We start from the raw sequence: 22,226 nt of genomic DNA on the forward strand, positions 1-22,226 counted from the left end.
TCTAAAAAAATAACTCAAACATTAGTCCTGAACTGGAGAGCTACTATAGCCAATAAATAATAATTTACATTCATTTACAGAATATCACTGCCCAATAATTTTAACTTCCACACCTGCTTTTTCTCTGCACCACTGGGTAACTTCACAAACCCTCACCAATCATTAGTTAGGAAGGACTTCAGACTAAGAAATCTAAAAAAAAACTAAGAGAAAACATTCTAATGCACTGAGCAATAGACAACAGTCATCAAGAGACATAAAGTTAGAAACACCATTTTCCTCCAGGACACATCCATACTATCTATTTTAGCTAAAATTATCCTAGAGACTTCTAGAGTTGTACATGTTCAGTCAGATTCACCCAGTCTTCTGCTTCTCCCTACACCTTTCAAGTTATTGTCTCACCCCATGCTCCAATCACAGAAAGTATGCAAAAAATAACAATCTCCCAACAATCTCATGTCTAGTTTTGAAATCTGCTATAATAGGAAACAATTTTCTAAAACTAGAAAATGCTAAACCACATGTAGAACTTTTATTACCTTAAAACCCTGCTTCTACTACCCTAATATATACCTTTAAATTAATACTATATACCAGGTTACCACACAAAAGATAGAATATAGACAGATAATATATAAACAAGAAAAAATTACTAAGGATGCCATGCTCAGGGCATCAGAGGAAGGGGATGTAGTATAGCCATATGGTTTTTAGTTCCTGTTGTTTGTTTTTACTAGATCTAAACACGTATAAAATATGCATTAAACGACTGAAGACAATATACGTATTTAACTCATCTGTATTAACATCTTCTAGATATATAAAAGTTACCGCACAGAAAATGTTGAAAACAAAGCAGAACAGGTACTTTAAAACCAAAGTTTTAACAGTTTTGTTAAATTATAATTTTCATTATCCTTATAATACTTTATATCAATTGCAAGGAAATTTTACTCTTTGATATGGAATAGAAGTTTGTTTGAGAACTTCAACTTTAATCTGGGGTTTTCAGACACTGATAGGGTTATATGGCCTTTTTAAAGCCACTGAGTACAAAAATGATAAAATGTGGTTTTAGTTATTGGCATGCCTGTGCAACGAAGCATTTGGGATGTGTGACTGACAGTCCAGGAGTGTATATAAGGGAAAACCTATGCTTATGTCTGCTTCAGTGACTTTATTAGGCACACCCTACTTGTAAATTGTAAACTGTCATTCAGAGTAGCATAGGGATATTTAAACGAGTCAGGTTATAATACTGCTACTTTTTTTGTCTTAAATGCCTAAAGGTAAATTCAGAAAATGCTCCTACGTTTTGGCTCATAAAAGTGTCCATCTGGAAAAAAAAAACTAAATAAACCCAAATAGTAAAGAGCAATGCAAAGAAGATTTATGACACTACACATGTGTGTAAGTTGTATATTTAAACATCACAATTAGCCAATTCAGCCTTCATTATTTCAGCAACTATTTCACACTGAGAACAAAAAAGTAATTTTATTAATTGTTGGCAGGTTTTGAACTAGTATTTTAAAAGATCTTATTAACAATGTGTTTTAGTATAACTATATATATATACACACATATATACTGAATTAAAATTATTATTAAAACCAAAAACTTCATTGTAGACCTTTACTATCTTTATAAAGAACTATGGAACAATCCATGTCATAAAGCATGCTGTATTTTATGACAAATGCTTAATTTTACATTAAAAAATTGAAATAAATGCAGAAACAAATATATTTCCACATACTTTTCTAATAACTGTACAATTTTGGACTGAAATAGGGATAAAAATAAAAATTAGTTTATTGACTTCTAACTAGTAATATTCTAAATATTCTAAATATTCTTTCCTGAATGTCTTAATAATAAAAGTAATGTGAGCTCATCAAAAAAATTCAAATTGTACAGAAAAGTACAATATAGTCAATGAAAATCCCTCATCCCCTCTTTCTTCCCAGATCAAAACCTTACTTGCAACAAAATAACTTTTGTGGTCTAATTTCAATAAGATAATTCAAATGTCTAGCTTTTAGATAAGTATTAAAGGTTTTAATTCTTTTACCATGAATTACTAAATTGAATTCTGGTCAGTGCTCAAACTTGGAGGTAAAGACCTTTCTGAGTAGTTGCTCAGTAACTTAGTATTCAGTAGTGGCACTTTTATTTTTTCATATCTGAATGCATATGAAGGATATGTCAATGGATGGAGGCAACCTTAAGGGACATTAGGTAGTCTAGTCTTTATCTGTAGATTAAATTGTAGAATTCTTGAGGTTTTCTTTTTGAGGTGGATCAAACCACAAAACTATGTCTCAGGAAGTCTATTTATGTGACAAGTAAGAAAAGATAAACACCTGTAAGTTGATGTTTAAAGCTTAAACTAGTTTTGAAGTAACAAGGGAAAGCTAACAGTTCAAATTTCAGTCACTTTTCATCTAAACCTATCAATGTGTGCACTTGTCCTTTAATTATGTGGCCCAGCACAAAATGATATGTTAGTCTTCCCTTTTATTCTCTAGGATGACAGCTGTAAGGTAAGGTTTTAGTTTAGGAAAAAGAAAACTATTTCAAATACTTTATTTGTTGATCTCAAAAGTCTAAGTCATGAATGAAAAACTACTAATTGAGGATCAAACAAGTTGTGTTAATTATTCTGTCAGAACCAAAATGAAACTGGAGAGATGATTTGAAGCCTATGATTCTGATGGCCCAAGTTTTCTTGGTTAATAAAGTATTCTAAAGCAGAGGTGGGCAAATTATTTTCTGTAAAGGGCCAGATAGTAAATACTTTAGACTTTGTGGTCTATACTGTTTCTGGTACAACTACTCAACTCTGCCCTTGTGCAAAAGCAGCCACAGACAATTGTAAATGATAAAAGTTGAGTTCCAATAAAACTTTATTTATGAACACTGAAATATGAATTTCATATGATGTTCACATGTCACAAAATATTCTTTTGCCTTTTTCACAACTGTTAAAAATGTAAAATCATTCTTAACTTACAGCTGCAGAAAAACAGGCAGCAGACTGGATTTGGCCTAGCCATAGTTTGGTGACCTTTGTTCTAACAGATTATTTTAGTTCTTGTTTTATGGATTGGCATTTTAATTATGTGTCTTGGTATGTGGCCTCTCTGGGTTCCTTTTGTTTGGGACTCTCTGCACTTCCTGGGCTTGTATTTCTATTTCCTTCACCAGGTTAGGGGAGTTTTCCATCATTATTTCTTGAAATAGGTTTTCAGTTCCTTACCCTCTCTCTTTTCTGGTTCCCCTAGGATGCAAATGTTGGTATGATTGATATTGTCCCAGAGGCCCCTTAAACTATCCTCATAGTTTTGGATTTTTTCTTCTTGCTGTTCTGATTGGGTGTTATCTGCTACCTTACTTCTAAATCGCTGATTCGATCCTCTGCTTCATATAATCTACTACTGATTACCTTTAATGTATTCTTAATCCATTTTCCATTTAGAAAAAACAAGGGTAGCTAGCTGCCAGTGTTAATTTTACATAAACACACCCTTTGAGGCTGAAGCAAATCTGACTGCTTTTCAATGTGAAAATAAAATATAAAACTGTTCTTGGAGTTATTTCCAAACAGGACTTGTCTGTAATCCTGATGTAACAGAAATGTATACATAAATCGGATTTATCAAATGAATCTTGGGCTAACTGTTCAAGAACGATATTAACATCAAACATAGGAATGTTGTGTTTTCCAGAATTTGACATCATCAGCAATCGAGAATTATTATATTATGTAAATGGAAATACAGCTACTAAAAACAATGCCATAGATAGAATGTCATTTGTTTCCAAAGACTATTGAGATACTAGAGTGATATGAAAATAATAAAAGTGAGATATTTCATGGCAAACTTTGGGGGTAAGTTTAAGACTGTAATCTATGAGTTATCTCAGGGTAAACACTGCAGCCGTAAAGCGCCACCAGCAAGTATTCTCAGGGCAAATGAGAAATGGGTTAATTTCAGTTATTGCATTCTCCATTTCTGTCTGGTTCTTTTTTAAGTTTTCTGTCTCCATTTTTATGTTTCCTTTCTCTCTTCTGAAGTTCTCAGTGAAATCACTGAGCATCCTTATAACCAGTGTTTTGAACTCTGAATTTGGTAGATTTCCTGTCTCCATTTTGTTTATTTTTTCTGGAGCTTTATTCTGTTCTTTCATTTGGGACATGTTTGTCTCCCCATTTTGGCACACTCCCTATATCTGTTTCTATGTATGAGATACAGCTGCTGTATCTCCTGGTCTTAGTAGAGTGGCCTTATGTAGTAGACATGCTGTAGGGCCCAGCGGCACAGTTTCCCTGGTCACTTGAGCCAGGTGCTCTAGGTGTGTGTCCCTTGTGTGGGTTTTGTGTGCTCTTCTGTTGTAGTTGAGCCTTGGTTGTTGTTTGCATGCCAATTGTGGGGGTGGTGGAGAATGACCCTCAGGGTTATAGAGTGTGAGGACTGGCTTACAGTGGAGGAGCTGGGGGAGCTTTTGTGCAAGGGCTGACCCTACAGAGCAGGATTCACTTTACCAAGGCTCTGGTGCCAGCACGGTCTGCCCTTTGGTGTGTCATTTGTGGAGGTGGCCAGGTGGTGCTCTGCCTTGGTCTGAACTGGCCACTGGATGTGCTGGCCTTGGGAGGAGCCTGGCCACAGGCCAAGTTCAGCCACAGCCTGTGCCTTGCCCAGGGCCACCTGGCATGAGCCACAAAGCAATATGCAGATGTTTTCCATCCGTGCTAGGCTTGGAAAGACTAAGCTACAAACTGAGGCCAGCTGCCACTAGTACCAGACTTGGTGATGACTAGCAAGAAGTACGGGGCATGCCAAGGTCAGATGCCACTTGTTTGGGATTTATCAACCTTTGAGAAGTTTTAGGAAAGTCCGCAGCATGAGCCAAGACAGACCATCTGTATGGAAAAGCCAATGGAAGTGGCTTCAGTGGGCTGGGCTCTCAGGGAATCACCAGGATGGGATGAACAGTGTTAGCCAAGTTTATGGAGACTCAGATATGATGCCTGTGGGAGTCTGCACACTGGGAAGGGGGAAGGCTCAACAAAAGAACAGTGCCCTCTACCAGCACTTCTGTCTGGGAAGAAGCTGCCCCTCCAGCCCTCACTCTGAAGCCAGACAATTCAGTTCCTCTTCATATGTCCTTGAGGTTTCATTTATTCTGTTTAAGAATTTCCTATGCTAATAAATTTTTAGAAAAAAAAGCAATTTAAGTTTGGTCATTTACTAAATTACCTATTTTAAATGTTTTAAATGTGTGTGCATGTGAGTTTTTTTGGAATTAAAAAAAATTTTTTATAAATTTATCCAGGTGACATCGGTTAATTATATAGGTTTCAAGTATATGATTCAATAACTCTACAAAGCTTCTGCACAGTAAAAGAAACCATCAACAAAACAAAGAGGCAAACAACTGAATGGGAGAAGATATTTGCAAACAAGGCCCCCAATAAGGGGCTAATATCCGAAATATATAATGAACTCATACAACTAAACAAACAAACAAAAAAAACGATCCAATTAAAAATGAGCAGAGGACCCAACAGACATCTATTTTTTGAATAATGAATACACACATGGTTCAGAATTCAAAAGTTATAGTATCTAGTGAAAAGTTTTAATCTCAAGGCTGCTCTGTAGTTACCCAGTGTCTTCTTGAGAGGCAAGTAATACTAACAGTTTATGAGTGTGTGTGTATGTATGTATTACATTTACAATTTTATGTGTGTTAATTTTGTTATAATTTTATAGTATAACCATTGTTTTTAAAACATATACTTCTTTCTGATGACAAAAGTTAATAATACACATATATATTACAAAATTTAAACACTGATGAAATGTTTAACTTGGAAAAAAAAGTTGTCTAATCCCACCAACCAGGAAAAGAATCTCCTATTTTCTTTTCCCCTTTTACATATTTTTAACAAAATATGGTCATTCGTTACTTCCTGTTTTCCAAATTGCTTTTTAAAAGTAATTTAACAAGGTATTTTGAAAAGCTCTATGTGAGTATATGTAGATTGACCCCCTTTTTTACCAGCTATTATTCAATTATATGGACATACTAGAATTTGTTTAACCAATATCCTATTGCTGGAAAGAATGTTGGGTCATTTCCTGTTTTTATGAAAATCAGTGCTGACAGAGAATTCAGAAAAGATGGCATCAGTGTAGGATTTGAATTTCCTTGAAACCTCTCACAAGAACAGAAAGAGCAAGTAGGACAGATTTACATAGGCAGCATCTACAACAAAATCTAGTGACAACATATTCTTATGAACCTTGAAATATAAGTAGCTATAGACAAATCACCAACAGTTACAAGATGCACCAAAAACTTCATGAGACTGTAAAGGCCCATGGTGAGTGTTGACAGAATGTAATACCTACCTATTTCTCTGAATGTCAAATTAAAGAAATTCAGTGAAGCACTGGCAAACGATGAGAGTAATTATGACTCCCTTAAGGCATTTAATTAGTGACATGCGTGAATGAATGAACAAGATCCCCACTGTAACTACCTACTATCCAGCAAAACCACAGCCAAGAGAACAGACTTAGCAGAATCGGCAAGGAAAAATGACTTTGCTGAGTTTGACTCTATTCTGGAACAGTGAAGATATTTGAGAGATGTATGATAAGTGAGAGGCTCCCAGGGTGCCTGCGTGTGTGTGTGTGTGTGTGTGTGTGTGTGTGTACGCACGCACACACACACACACCCTACCACATCCCTGCTTTGAAAGGATGGCTTGCAGCAGCCTTGTGAGTCACCTGTGAAATACTACTACTCTTTTTTTTTTTCAATATTTCATCATTAAATAATCTATGTCCCTGACCACAGTTTAAAGCACCTTTCAAAATATAGCTCTTAATTATCTCTCAGGCTCTATCTTCACAATTCCTTTTTATGAATCCGTGCCCCATCCATACCAAAGGGCTAACCATTCACTAATAAAATCTTGAGGCCTAGATGCATTTGCTCACTTCCTTTTGAGATATCCGATTCTACTCTTTCATTACCCTGAACCAAAAAATTTTCCAAGGCCTATATGAAATGCTACCTCATTTATGAAAACATCCTGGACTATCACATTTGGAAATGACCTTTACTTCTCTAATATCACTTGCTTAAGAAACATGTATATTTCTACAATTATATAACATTCTAGTAGAATATTATATAACATTCTACTAGAATGTTATATAACATTCTACTAGAAACATGTATAGTTCTACAGTTATATAACATTCTACAATTATATAACATTCCTTAAGGATAAGTAGATTATTTTAATCACGTTATTTGGTCCCCTTTCTCTCTTACCAAAGCATTCACAATAATGCCTGAACTTGATAAATGCAATTTACTAAATAAATGTATAATTTAGCAAGCTCAAGAGAAAAGACCAATTCTAGAGAACAAAATTTGGAAGTCATAAGCAAAAATTATTAAAATGTCGAAAAAAATGAGAGGACAGAATGATAGATAATGATAGTTAACATGTTGAGGATTTGTTTGGAGAAAATGAACTTAAAGAATTTAGGGTAATATCCAAAATAAGTATATAATGTAGTTTTCAATATTGATAAGTTTTATGAAAGAAATTGATAGGAAAAAAGAAGTGGCAAGATTTTTTTTTTAATTAAGGAGGTAGACATTTGGGCAGGGTCTGTCAAAATTGATACAGCTAGCTCTGCAAAAAAGGTCTGAGAGAAGAGATAATAAGCAGAAGAAAAAAAGCAAAAGTCTTGATGTAAGAAGGGCAGAAAGGCCAGTGTGGTTAGAGAGAAGTGAAGAATCACGAACAGTAGGGAAAGAGGTTGGGGAGGTAGGCGGGGAGCAGATCCTGTAGAACTCATAGGCACAGGAAAGGCTTTAGGTCTTCTTCACTCTCACTGTTTTTTCACTGACCCAATGAAGGGAAGAGAAGGTTGAACCCCAAGAGCCTCTTGCTTCTGGCTCCAAGCACCCAGTCACACTAGCCAGGCACAGCCCACTCCAGGGACACTGTCAGGGAGTTTAACTGGTATTTACACCTGTGAAACGGTAATGCAGGTGTCCTAAGTCAAGCTCTGAGAGGACTGAAACCTCCCATGGAGCAGAAGAGCAAAAGCTCACTTGATCTTGGTTTTCAGTATGAATACAGACTATGAAAGTGGAGTCTCACACACACATGTTAATAAAAACTTCATGGGAGAACCAGAGGAACAGTTAGAGGATTTTTATCGGAGAAATGGAGAACTCAATTACTTATTGGAAAATTCTTCAGGGCCATTCTCAAAACAGTAGCAGAAACTGGAGGGGACAGTGTAGGCTATAATTTGTAGATACAGTGGGTCTCTGGGAGGGTATGGAGGTTCTGTAAGGTCTAGATTCTGGGTCCTGCAGATGCTTAAAACTAACAAATCAAAATACTGTTTCTAGATAAAATCCCCAAACTGAGGGGAAACAGTGTTAGTAGAGCCCAAATTCGGCATAATAGGCACAATAGGGCCACAGAAAAAAAAAAGGTTGAAATTAAAGGACAGAATACAGGTGCCATGGTCTGAATGTGTGTGTCCTCCTAAAATTCATACATTGAAATCCTAATACCTAAAGTGATGGTACTAGGAGATGGGAGCCTTTGGAAGGTGATTAGATCATGAGGGTAGAGCCCTCCTGAGTGGGATTAGTGCCCTTATATAACAGGCTCCAGAGAGATTCCTCGCTCCTTTCTACTGTATGAGGACAGTGAAAAGTCAGCAATCTACAACCTGGAAGAGGGCCTTCACCAGGACACTACCATGCTGATACCCTGTTCTTGGACTTTCAGCCTCCACAACCATAAGACATTAATTTCTATTGTTTTCAGCTACCTAGTCTGCGGTATTTTGATACAGCGGCCTGAATAAACTAATAGGAAACCACATTTTTAACTACTTGATGAACACAACAGATACATGTGCTCTAGACCTGGGGTCCGCCGCTCCTGGATGCAAACCAGTACTGGTCCATGGCCTGTTAGGAACCAGGCTGCATAGCAAGGGGTGAGCAAGCAAAGCTTCATCTGTATTTGCAGAGGCTCTCCGGTGTTAGCATCACCGCCTCAGCTCCACCTCAGGTCATCGGGTATTAGATTCTCATAGGAGCACCATTCCCTGGTGCCAAAAATGTTGGGGGCTGCTACCCTAGACCTACAAAGATAAAAAAGTTATCTTGGCCAATTTTGCCTTCTTAAATGTATAGAAAAACCAATTTCTCATAAAAATGAATAACAGTAAAATATGGCAATCAAATCTCATACAAAGTTACTTTTGAAAAAACAGAACAAGGAATAGAATAATTTCTCTACAAATAATGAAAACACTACAGAATAACCCCACTAGTCTAAAATAAACTTAAATAAATTAATATAATGATAGAAATTATGAAAGAACAGAAACCAGTATTAGAGATACTAAGAAAGGTGATTAGAGAAGCAAGATTTTTTAGAGATGAAAGAGTTAAGAAACTAACTAGAAACAAAAGAGACAAATTTCAGAAATGAAGGTTAAACTAGAAAGATTATACAACAAAATACTCAATGCCTTATGATAACTAGAGAATTTAAAGGAGGAAACACATGAATATCAAAAATGAAACCACCAACAAAATGGAAAGGCAACCTACAGATTGGAAGAAATATCTGCAAATCATATATCTGATGAAAGGTTAATACACAAAATAAACAGGAAACTCATAATACTCAACAGGAAAAAAAATCCAATTAAAAAATGGACAGAAGATCTAAATAGAAATTCCCAAAGAAGCCATACAGATGACCAAACGGTACACAAAAATGTGCTCAACATCACTAATCATCAGGAAAATGCAAATCAAAACAACACAATGAGATATTATCCCACACCTGGGAAAATGGCTATTATCAAAAAGATAAGAAAAAACAAGGCAAGGATGTGGAGAAAGGGAACCTTTGTGCACTGCTCATGAAAACATTCAAGAAAACAAGTCCTATCTTAGGATACAAAGAAAATATCAATAAACCTGTAAATCTGAAAGAACAGAAATACAGAAAAGAGTACTCTGACCCTTCTGAGAGCAATGAAATAAGAAATTAATAATAAACACTAAAAGGCCTGTAACTTGGAAACTTTAAACATAGTATTGAAGAATTCTTACATCAAGTTAAATTACAGAATTTCTTGAAAATAAAAATAATGAAGAGACCTGGGTGATGTCAGAAACATGGCAGAAAGACATCCCCTTGAAACAAAAATGAGCTGTACACCTAAAACTCAACAAAAATACCCAAACTGCACACCAGCACATCTGAGCATGTGATCTGCACATAAGTACTACAACAGGAATGGGCTGGAGATTGGAATTCAAGAAATCAACAGAACACTCCATTATCTCAACCCAAAAAGGCCTTCGAGACACATTGTATTAAAATTATCCAAACTCAACGAAAGAGAAAGAATTCTCAGGGCAGCCAGGGAAAAGAAGATGGTAACCAATAAAGGAAAACCCATTAAATTATGGTCGGACTTCTCAGCACAAACCTCTCAAGCCAGAAAGGAGTGGAATCAAATCTTCAAACTATTAAATGAAAAGAACTACCAACCAAGAATAATGTATCCAGCAAAGTTCTTCTTTAGATCTGAAGGAGAAATAAAGACCTTTCCAGACATACAAAATTGAGAGAATTCTCCACTGCAAGGCATGCATTAAAGGTATCAGCTCACCTAAAATAAAATGACAAAAAAAAAAAATACATAATGAGGAATAAAGCGACTAGCTGGCACATAGAAGCAGAGGAGTACAACTCTTACTAAGCACAGGGCATAATAAGCTTAACCAGTAAGAAAAGCTATGCTATACCAAGATAGTAATAAACGTTCAGCATACATAGGGTCAAATTGAAACAACAATGACTGAAAAGGGGAGGACTCAAAGATCTAACTTCGCAAAGGGGAATGGAGATGAGGCACACGCAGAAGAAAGGGGACTACTATATATGTGCGTGTGTGCATGCGTGCGTGTGTGTGTGTGTAACTATCCTCTACATATTTGTAACAGAAACCACATGCCAAAGATTCAGAATTGAAGTATATAATATAAAACAAGAAGGATCAGAGAGAAAACCCACAAAACCAAACCAAAAAAAAAAAAAAAACAGACAGACACACAGAGACAAGGAAGCAATGGAAACACCGAGCTACCAGAAAGCAAAAGATAAAATGGCCATATTTCAATAATTACCTTAAATGTAAATGGACTAAACTCACCAATAAAAAGGCACAGAGTTGCAGATTGGATCAAAACACAAAACCCAACCACATGCTGCCTCCAGGAGATGCATCTCACTTCCAAAGACAAATACAGACTCAAAGTGAAAGGGTGGAACAGGAGATTTTGAGCAAATGACATTCAGAGAAGAGAAGCAGTAGTGGTACTAATATTGGATGAAACAGACTTCAACATAAAAAATGTAAAGAAAGATATGGAGAGACACTTCATAATGATAAAGGGAATCATGCACCAAGAAGACATAACACTTATTAATATCTATGCTCCAAAACAGGGAGCCCTGAAATATGTAAAACAATTACTAACAGAACTAAAGGGAGAAATAGACCAAAACACTATCATAGTAGGGGACCTAAATATCCCACTGTCGAATATGGACAGATCATCCAAACAAAATCAATAAGGAAATAACACCCTGAAATGACACATTAGACCCACTGGACATAACTGACATTACAGAGCCTTCCATCCCAAAATAGCTGCTTATACATTCTTCTCTAGTGCACATGGAACATTCTCAAGAATCGACCACATACTGGGACACAGGGATAGCCTCAACAAATATAAGAGGGTTGAAATCATACCAACCAAATTCTCTGATCATAATGCTTTGAAACTAGAGATCAAATATAAAGAGAAAGAAGAAAGAACCATAAATACATAGAGACTAAACAACGTACTACTGAAGAATAACTGGGTCAGAGAAGAAATAAAAAGAGAGATCAAGAAATACATAGAAACAAATGATAATGATAGTACAACATATCAAAACTTTTGGGACACAGCAAAAGCGGTCATAAGAGAAAAGTTTGTATCATTACAGGCCTATCTCCAAAAACAAGAATGAGCCCAAATGAACAAGCTAACACTTCATCTTAAAAAACTGGAATAGGAAGAACAAATGAGGCCTAAAGTCAGCAGAAGGAAAGAAATAATCAAAATTAGAGAAGAAATAAATGAAATTGAAAACAATAACAAAAACAAAACAAAAGAAATAAATGCAACAAAGAGTTGGTTCTTTGAGAAGATTAACAAATTAAAAAACCCCTGGCTAGACTCACTAAAGAAAAAAGAGAAAGGACACAAACAAAATCAGGGATGTAAGAGGGGAGATTATGATTGATATTGCAGAAATACATAGGATCTTACAAGAACATTATGAAAACATACATAACACCAAATAACCTAGAAGAAATGGACCAGTAGTTAGAAAAATACAACCTTCCTAGACTAAACCAAGAAGAACGAGAAAATCTAAATAGACTGATCAGCAGTATGGAAATTGAAACAAGCATCAAAAACCTACCAAAAAGTAAAAGTCCAGGACCAGATGGCTTCACCAGTGAATTCTACCGAACATTCAAAGAAGATCTAATATCTATCTGTTCTCCTCACACTCTTCCAAAAAACTGAAGAGGAGGCAATACTTCCCAACTCGTTTTATGAGGGCAGTATTACTCTGATACTAAAACCTGGTAAGGATAACAGAAAAAAAAGAAAACTACAGACTGATATGTCTCATGAACACAGATGCAAAAATTCTAAATAAGATACTGCTAACCGAATACAACAACATATTAAAAAAGATTATATACCATGATCGAGTGAGCTTCATCCCAGGGACAAGGGGATGGTTCAACATACACAAATCGATTAATGTGATACACCACATAAACAAATTAAAAAATAAGAATCATATCATCATGTCAATAGATGCAGAAAAAGCCTTTGGCAAGATACAGCATCCATTTATGATCAAAACACTTAACAAAAGCGGTACAGAAGGAAAGTACCTTTACATAACAAAGGCCATATATGACAAACCCTCAGCCAACATTATACTTAATGGTGAAAAACTAAAAACCTTCCCTCTAAGATCAGGAACGATAAGGCTGTCCACTATTGCCACTGTCATTAAATATCACATTGGAGGTCCTAGCAAGGGCAGTCAGACAAAAGAAAGATATAAAAGGCATCCAAATAGGAAACAAAGAAGTCAAACTGTGACTATTTGCAGGTGACATGGTTTACTATATAGAAAACCCTAAACACTCCACAAGAACACTACTAGAAACAATAAACAAATACAGTAAAGTTTCTGGATACAAAATCAATATTCAAAAATCCATACCGTTCCTATACTCTAATAATGAAGTGTCAGAAAAAGAAGTGAAAAAATAATTCCTTTTGCAATTGCAACAAAAAAAAATAAAATACTTTCGAATAAATCTAAAGAAACATGTGAAGGATCTATATGTTGAAAACTATAAGACTCAATTAAAAGAAATCAAAGAAAATACAAAGAAATGGAAAGATAGTCCACATTCTTTGAATAGAAGACTCAACATAGTTACAAATGACCTTATTACCTAAAGCATTATACACATTTAATGCAATCCCCATCAAAATCCCATTGGCCTTTTTTAAAGAAATAGAACAAAAAATCATCAGATTTGTATGGAAGCACAAAAGACCCCGAATTGCTAAAGCCACCCTGAGAAAAAACAACAAGACTGGAGGCATCACTTTGCCTGCCTTCAAATTATACTGCAAAGTGACAATAATCAAAACAGTATGCTACTGACAGAAAAAGAGACACACGGACCAGTGGAACAGAATTGAGAGTCCAGAAATAAACTCATGTTTATATGAGCAAATGATTTTGACAAAAAGCCAAAAAACATACTGTGGAGAAAGGAAAGCCTCTCCAGTAAATGGTGCTGGGTAAACTGGAAAGCCATCTGCAAAAGAATAAAACTAGACTGTTGTCTATCACCACACACCAAAAGTAACTCAAAATGAATTAAGGTCTAAATATAAGACCTGAAACAATAAAATGCATAGAAGAAAACATAGGAAGTAAACTGAAAGGACCTTGGACTTAAAGAGGATTTTATGAATTAGATCTCAAAAGCAAGGGAAGTAAAAGCTAAAATAAATTAATGGGACTTTATCAAACTAAAAAGCTTCTGCTTGGCAAAAGAAATCATCAACACGGTAAAGAGACAACCATCCAAATGGGAAAATATATTTGCAAGCAACACCTCTAATAAGGGCCTAATATCCAAAATATGCAAAGAACTCATATGACTCAATAATAACAAAAAACAAACGATCCAATCAAAAATTGGGCAGAGGACCTGAACAGACACTTCTCCCTAGAGCATGTCCACATGGCCAACAAATATTTGAAAAGATGCTCAACATCGCTATTAGGGGAATGCAAATCAAAACCACAATGAGATACCATCTCACACCTGTTAGAATAGCTATAATCAACAAGACAAGTAATAACTAATATTGGAGAAGATGAGGGAAAAAGGACACTGCTGGTAGGACTGCAAATTGGTATAGCCACTACGGAAAACAGTATGGAGGTTCCTCAAATAACTAAGAATTGATCTACCATATGATCCAGCAATCCCTCTACTGGGTATTTACCCTGAATACTTGAAAACCCGTATTTGAAAAGATATTTGCACACCGATGTTCATAGCAGCACTATTCACAGTGGCCAGGACATGGAAGCAACTGAAGCATCCTACGATAGATGACTGGCTAAAGAAGCTGCGGTACACACATACAATGGAATATTACTCAGCCTTAAGAAGAGGTGAAATACGGCCATTTGCAGCAACATGGATGGACCTCGAGATAATCATGCTAAGCGAAATAAGCCAGAAAGAAAAAGTTGAAAATTACATGATATAACTTATATGTGGGATATAAACCTAAATGCAACAAATGAACAGGACAAACAAACAGAGACTCATGGACAATAGACTAGTGTTTACCAGAGGGGAGGGGAGAGGTAGACAGGATAAAAAGGGTCAAATATGTGGTGACAGAAAGAACTCTAACTATGGGAGGTGAACACACAGTGTAAAAATATATATATATGCTTTACTGTTCAAGTCTACAGCTGAAACTTATTGTATTTCGTTAACCAATGTTAACGTAGAAAAATAAATTTAAAAAAAGAAGCTGTGGTACATATATACAATGGAATATTACTCAGCCATAAGAAGTGATGAATACTGCCATTTGTGACATGGACAGACCTCGACATAATCATATGCGAAATAAGCCAGACAGAAAAAGTTGAAAACCACATGATATCACTTATATGTGGCATATAAACCTAAAAGGAACAAATGAACAGGACAAACAGAGACTCATGACCTGGACAATAAACTAGTGGTTACCAGAGCATGTGGGGGAGGGTAGAGGAGGGAGGTAGATGGGGTAAAAGGGTTCAAATATGTAGTGAATTAAAGAATTAAAAATAAATTAAAATGAAAATCTTATATGTCAAAATATTTGAGTTATCAGAGAAAATTTTATAATACTTAATACTTATAAAAAATGAAATTCAAAATAATCAGATACAACTTTAAAAACTAGGAATCAACAACGAAGTAAATCCTCCCCCTTAAATAAGTAGAAGGAAAGACTGAATAAAAATAGTACCTGAGAAGCAATACAAACCACCTCTAGGAGCAAAGAATAGCCCTAGATAATAAGGAAAGGGCAGCCTCAGTGCTACAACCTCAAGGAAGTGAATTCAGTCAGCAACATGAATAAGCTTGGGAGAAGAATATGCCTCATAGAACCTCCAGACAACAGCCTGACAACAAGACGACAACACGATTTCAACCTTGTTAAGGCCCCGGTTGAGGGGCTCAAACAAGCTGCATTGTACCAGGACTTCTGACCCACAGAACAGTGAGATAATATATAATATAAGCTGCTAAATTTGTGGTAATTGGTATGGCAAAAACAGAAAATCAACACACTATGTTTCAAAATCCAGAAGTAAAAAGGGGAAAAATGAAAAATTAAAACCTAAAATTAAAATATTTTATAGGCAAAAAAACGGGAAGCTAATTTTTAGGACATGACTAATGGGAAAATATCTGCAACTTGCATGAACAAAAATTTAGTATCTCTAAGCCATAAAGAGCTTCTAAAAATAGAGAACATAAAGAACCATAGTCCTAAAGGAAAATGGACTAAAGATATAAACAGAGAGTTCACAGCAAATTAAAACTACCCTGAGATATTTCCTACCTGTTAGATTCCAAAAGTCTGACAACATATTCTCTTGGCAAGGCTGTAATGACACCTACATTCTCATATACTGCCAGAGGGAGTACAAAATAATATAAAGCTTATATAAGAGAATCTGGCAATATCTAATAAAATATTGTTACCCTTTGACCCAAAAATCCCACTTCTAGAAATCTAACTCCAAAAACACCTGGTCAAGATAATAATTTTATGCACGCACGCGCGCACACACACACACACAGTTGACCCCTTGAACAATGTAAGGGTTAGGGGTGCCTATCCCCCATGCAAAATCTACATATAACTTTTGACTCCTCAAAAACTTAACTACAGTAAGCTCTTGGTATCTGTGGGGGATTGGTTCCATGACCCATGTGGATACAAAAATCCACAGATACTCAAGTGCCTTATATAAAATGGCCTAGAACAATGCATACAGTTAGTCCTCCGCTTCTGGTTCTCACCCATAGACTGAAAATACTGGTTTTGATCCGTGTTTTGCTGAATCTGCAGATTCAAAACCCATGGATATGGAGAGCCAACTGTATTTATTGAAAAAAAAAATCCACATATAAGTGGACCCATGAAGTTCAAACTTGAGTTGTACAGGGTCAACTCTATTACATTTCCCTCGCTGCATAAGCTAGTATTGTAAAAATTGCATATCATTGCTCTTTTAAGAAAACTAATAAAAATTACCAACATTACAGATTTTAATAATTTTGTTTAAAAGTGTTTGTTTTTAAAAAGACAATCAACCATTCAGTTTATAGATAAAATGTCAAATTAGTAGATTAAGGCACAAAAATGCAAATATTCAGTTACTTTTAAATAGTTTAGTTCTCTTGGTCAATTTCCTATGACTTGTAATTAGTATCATAAGAACACTGGTTGGTATTTTCGTTCAACAGAGAACTCGGTTGGGTTCAACAAGGAGAGAACTACTGTGTGTGTAACGTAAAATTATTTTCAAGAACAAAGCTTATTTAAAAAAAAAAATCCAACACTTCTTAAAGGATTATGTTTGGGGTCTTCCTAAATTGTTTAAAAGATCAGTATGAAGAATTCTTGTAAACAGTTCTTACGGAGTCTGTATCCTTTTAACTTAAAAGGTTTTTATATTGTAACTGCTCTGTAAATATAAGAATTTTCTATATATTGTGCAATGTACACAAAGAAGCCAACAAATGGCTTATCTTGTACTTATCAACATGTTTATTTTTATGCCTCCAAAAAGCCATACTTTTTACAAGAGCAGCTGCTACTTTGTAAATATTTTAATGGCTTCTGTTAAGTAGAACTGTCAGGTTAACAAATAATATTATAAAAGAATGTCATTCTTCCATGTGATTGCATATCTTGAAATGTGTTTTATCCTGAAAATCCTTTGGAGATTTTAGACTGGAAAGAATATCTTCTTAGAAGGCACAAAGCCAACAAGAGTAGCTAGATTTAAAGAATAATGCATAAGATCACCAGAGAAGTAGTACTATTTATTTCAGAAGACAAATGTATAACAGTAATAAGTTCTCTTAGCTTACTTCTCTTCTTTTGATTCAGGCAGTTTGAAGAAATGGAACAGTGCTGGCATTGAGCCAGACATACCAGGTATGAACCTTCTTTTGCTACTTAATAGAGATTAGCAGACATTGGGTCCTATTCAAAACATACATTGAGACTTTTGGTCCAAGCCAAAAGGTCCTTGATATCTGGTCCTGTCCAAAATGTCCATGGAGACTTTTAGTCCACATCTAATGGCCTTTGATATTTGGTCTTGTCAAAAACATACACACTTAGAAAATGTCCCTAGGGTCAAACAGCCAGCAATGTTTATTAATGCTTTTAGCTTACTACAGGTTTAATACATAAAAATTACTATCGTTTTTTATCGGTCCAATAATTGGGTTGTGACCGTATTGCCGATAATAACCTTTCTTACTTTGGTAGCCTAGCTAGTAATGGCACATGGGTTAGGTAGATGGGTCTGGGTTCAAACAAATATTGCAGAAGAGTCCTACAATTAGAGAAATGCACAGAGGGTGACAAGTTGAGGATGGAATCTCTCAGTGCATGGTACATTAATCATATTTCACTAAGCATTTGGTTGGATGTGGCTGGGTCATTTGGTAAGGGTGGCGTTTGAAAGGAAGATCTTGTTAAAGCAGCTATGTAAAAAAGGCAGTGAATATGTTGATGTAAACACTTTACAGAGCATCTGTCTTGTTCAGGAGGAGTGGCTCTCCTACCATATAGCAGTTAAGCATAAGAGACACTATGAGGGAATGCTGTGCATCTATTTAACCCCTTACAACTATCCTATTGCCCAGGGTGAATGGGAGATGTTTTTCTTGAATTGATGTCCTACAGAAGCATCTGTCACATATTATTGGAAAAGTTTTAGTGGGTGTGATTTCCACACTTACCTGCCAGTTGGCATGGACCACCACACTCTTGGCTGGTGCCTACCCCTGCCTGATCTAGACCTACTCAACTGGGTGTCGAATCCGTAAGACATCAGTAAGGTTTCCCCTAGTAATAAACCAGCAACCATTGGTCAGATGGCTATAGGAGGAAAAAAAACCCTTCTTTTGCTTGGCAATATAACATCTTTAAAAAAAAAAAATTGTGCATTTTGGTGTATTCAGAGTTGTATTACCACAATCAATTTTAGAATATTTCATCACCCAAATAAGAAATTCATACCTTTTAGCAATCATCACCCCATCACCCCCAGCCCTCAGCAACTGTTAATGTACTTTCTGTCTCTATAGGTTTGCCTTTTCTGGACATTTCGTATAAATAAAATAATGCAATGTGTGGTCTACTCACTGTGACTGGCTTCTTACCCTTAGCATGTGGTTTTTTTTCTTTTTTTTAAAGTTTATTGGAGTAACATGGGTTAATACAATTATATAATTTTCAGGTGTACATTATAATTTGACATCTATATATTCTATCATGTAATTACCACCCAGAGTCCAGTTTCCTTCAGCTACCATATATTCTCCTTTACCCACTTCGCCCTCCCCCAACCCCCTATATTTGACCCCCTTTACCCTGTCTACATCTTCCCTCCTCCCCCACCCCCTACCCTCTGGTAACCACTAGTCCATTGTCCATGTCCATGAGTCACTGTCTTCTTTATTTGTTGCTTTTAGGTTTATATCCCACGTCGTATGAGTGATATCATGTGATTTTCAGCTTTGGCTTATTTCACTTAGCATGATTATTTCGAGGTCCATCCATGTTGTTGCAATTGGCAGTATTTCATCTCTTCTTAAGGCTGAGTAATATTCCATTGTATGTATGTACCGCAGCTTCTTTATCCAATCATCTATCGGACACTTCAGTTGCTTCCATGTCCTGGCCACTGTGAATAGTGCTGCTATGAACATCGGTATGCAAATATCTTTTCAAATATGGGTTTTCAAGTATTCAGGGTAAATACCCAGTAGAGGGATTGCTGGATCATATGGTAGATCAATTCTTAGTTTTTTGAGGAACCTCCATACTGTTTTCCATAGTGGCTGTACCAATTTGCAGTCCCACCAGTGCCTTTTTCCCCGCATCTTCTCCAACATTTGTTATTACTTGTTCTGTTGATATAGCTATTCTAACAGGTGTGAGATGGTATCTCATTGTGGTTTTGATTTGCATTCCCCTAATAGCGATGTTGAGCATCTTTTCAAATATTTGTTGGCCATGTGGTCGTGCTCTACGAAGAAGTGTCTGTTCAGGTCCTCTGCACATTATTTGATAGGATCGTTTATTTTTTTGTTGTTATTGAGTTGTATGAATTCTTCGTATATGTTAGATATTAAGCCCTTATCGGAGGCGTTGCTTGCAAATATATTTTCCCATTTCTTTACCTTGTTGACGATTTCTTTTGCCAAGCAGAAGCTTTTTAGTTTGATGTAGTCCCATTAATTTATTTTAGCTTTTACTTCCCTTGCTTTTGAGGTCAAATTCATAAAATCCTCTTTAAGTCCAAGGTCCTTCAGTTTACTTCCTATGTTTTCTTCTATGCATTTTACTGATTCCAGTTTTATATTTAGGTCCTTAATCCATTTTGAGTTACTTTTGGTGTGTGGTGACAGACAACAGTTTAATTTCATTCTTTTGCAGATGGCTTTCCAGTTTACCCAGCACCATTTATTGAAGAGGCTTTCCTTTCTCCACTGTTTTTGTTTTTGTTTTTGTCAAAAATTATTTGCCTATATAAATATGGGTTTACTTCTGGACTCTTGATTCTGTTCCACTAGTCTGTGTGTCCGTTTTGCTGCCAATACCATGCCGTTTTGATTACTGTCGGTTTATTGTATAATTTGAAGCCAGGCAGAGTGATGCCTCTAGCCTCATTCTTTTTTCTCAGGATGGCTTTGGCAATTCAGGGTCTTTTGTGCTTCCATACAAATCTGATGATTTTTTTTGTTCTATTTCTTTAAAAGAGGCCAATGGGATTTTGATGGGGATTGCATTAAATTGTATAATGCTTTAGGTAATAAGATCATTTGTAACTATATTGATTCTTCCAATCCAAGAATACGGAATATCTTTTCATTTTTTGTATCTTCTTCGATTTCTTTTAATAGGGTCTTGTAGTTTTCATTACATAAATCCTTCACATGTTTTGTTAAATTTATTCCTAGGTATTTTATTCTTTTTGTTGCAATTGCAAAAGGAATTATTTTTTCCACTTCTTTTTCTGACACTTCATTATTAGAGTATAGGAACGCTATGGATTTTTGAACATTGATTTTGTATCCAGAGACTATACTGTATTTGCTTATTGTTTCTAGTAGTGTTCTTGTGGAGTGTTTAGGGTTTTCTCTACAGAGAATCATGTCATCCACAAATAGTTGACAGTTTGACTTCTTCATTTCCTATTTGGATGCCTTTTATATCTTTCTCTTGCTTAATTGCACTTGCTAGGACCTCCAATGTTATAACAGTGATGATAGTGGACAGCCTTGCCTTGCTCCTGATCTTAAAGGAAAGGTTGCTATATAACATCTTTACTTGAAAATTATGGCAGAAATAGTACACTCACAAAAAGAAAAGCCAATGCTTCTTTACAATGGTTTTGTTACTATTTCCATTCCTTGAACAGAGATAGGAGTAAAAGGTACTGATGCTGTGAAGAAAGGAGAATTTACAGTCCCAATTTATAATTAGTCAGGATGTGGATAAATTTACAGTCCTTCAAGATGGGGCAAGAAAACATCAGCACAATGTCGATGTTGAAAGGGAACTAAGGAAAGCATTGAATAGGTTAAAATGACATGCAGAAGAAGAAACAAATGCAATACGATTGTAGGTACTTGAAAGAACTATCTGTGATCTTCGTGATTTAAAAAAAGGCTTGTTACCAGAAAGAAATTGATTAAAGAGGCAAATAAATAGAATTCAAAAATAGACATTGACCTCCAAACCCAACTTCACTGAATGGACTTCAATTCCAGCTGAGTATAAGTGACCAGATGTGGGGAACCATTTTTTATGCATGATTCCAGGGCTCACGATGATGAAAGAATTCTTATTCATACAACATATGACAATGTTCAATATTTAAGTGACAGTACCACATTATTCAGTGATGGCACCTTCAAGATGGCACCAATACAGTTCACTCAGTTATTTACTGCGCTTGATGTAGTATGGGATTATCCTGTACCATTGACTTATGCAGTAACAACAAATAGGTAAGAAGGCACTTACAGATATATATATGTACATATATATTTGTAAGATGTATCCATAAGAGTACTTGCACTTGCATGGGAAAGAAATCTCGACGTTAACTTCATTGTGCATGATGGATTTCAAGATTA

At 35.8% G+C, this 22,226-nt stretch overlaps 1 protein-coding gene across 7 annotated transcripts in view; it reads left to right on the forward strand.

The window, feature by feature from the left end:
- Positions 1-22,226, forward strand: part of WDPCP (WD repeat containing planar cell polarity effector) — a 291,597-nt gene that overhangs the window by 244,969 nt on the left and 24,402 nt on the right. The gene's annotated exons all lie outside the window — the stretch shown is intronic.

Source organism: Pteropus vampyrus, unplaced genomic scaffold (genome assembly GCF_000151845.1).
Source record: "Pteropus vampyrus isolate Shadow unplaced genomic scaffold, Pvam_2.0 Scaffold453, whole genome shotgun sequence".
In the NCBI taxonomy this organism is placed as follows: domain Eukaryota; kingdom Metazoa; phylum Chordata; class Mammalia; order Chiroptera; family Pteropodidae; genus Pteropus; species Pteropus vampyrus.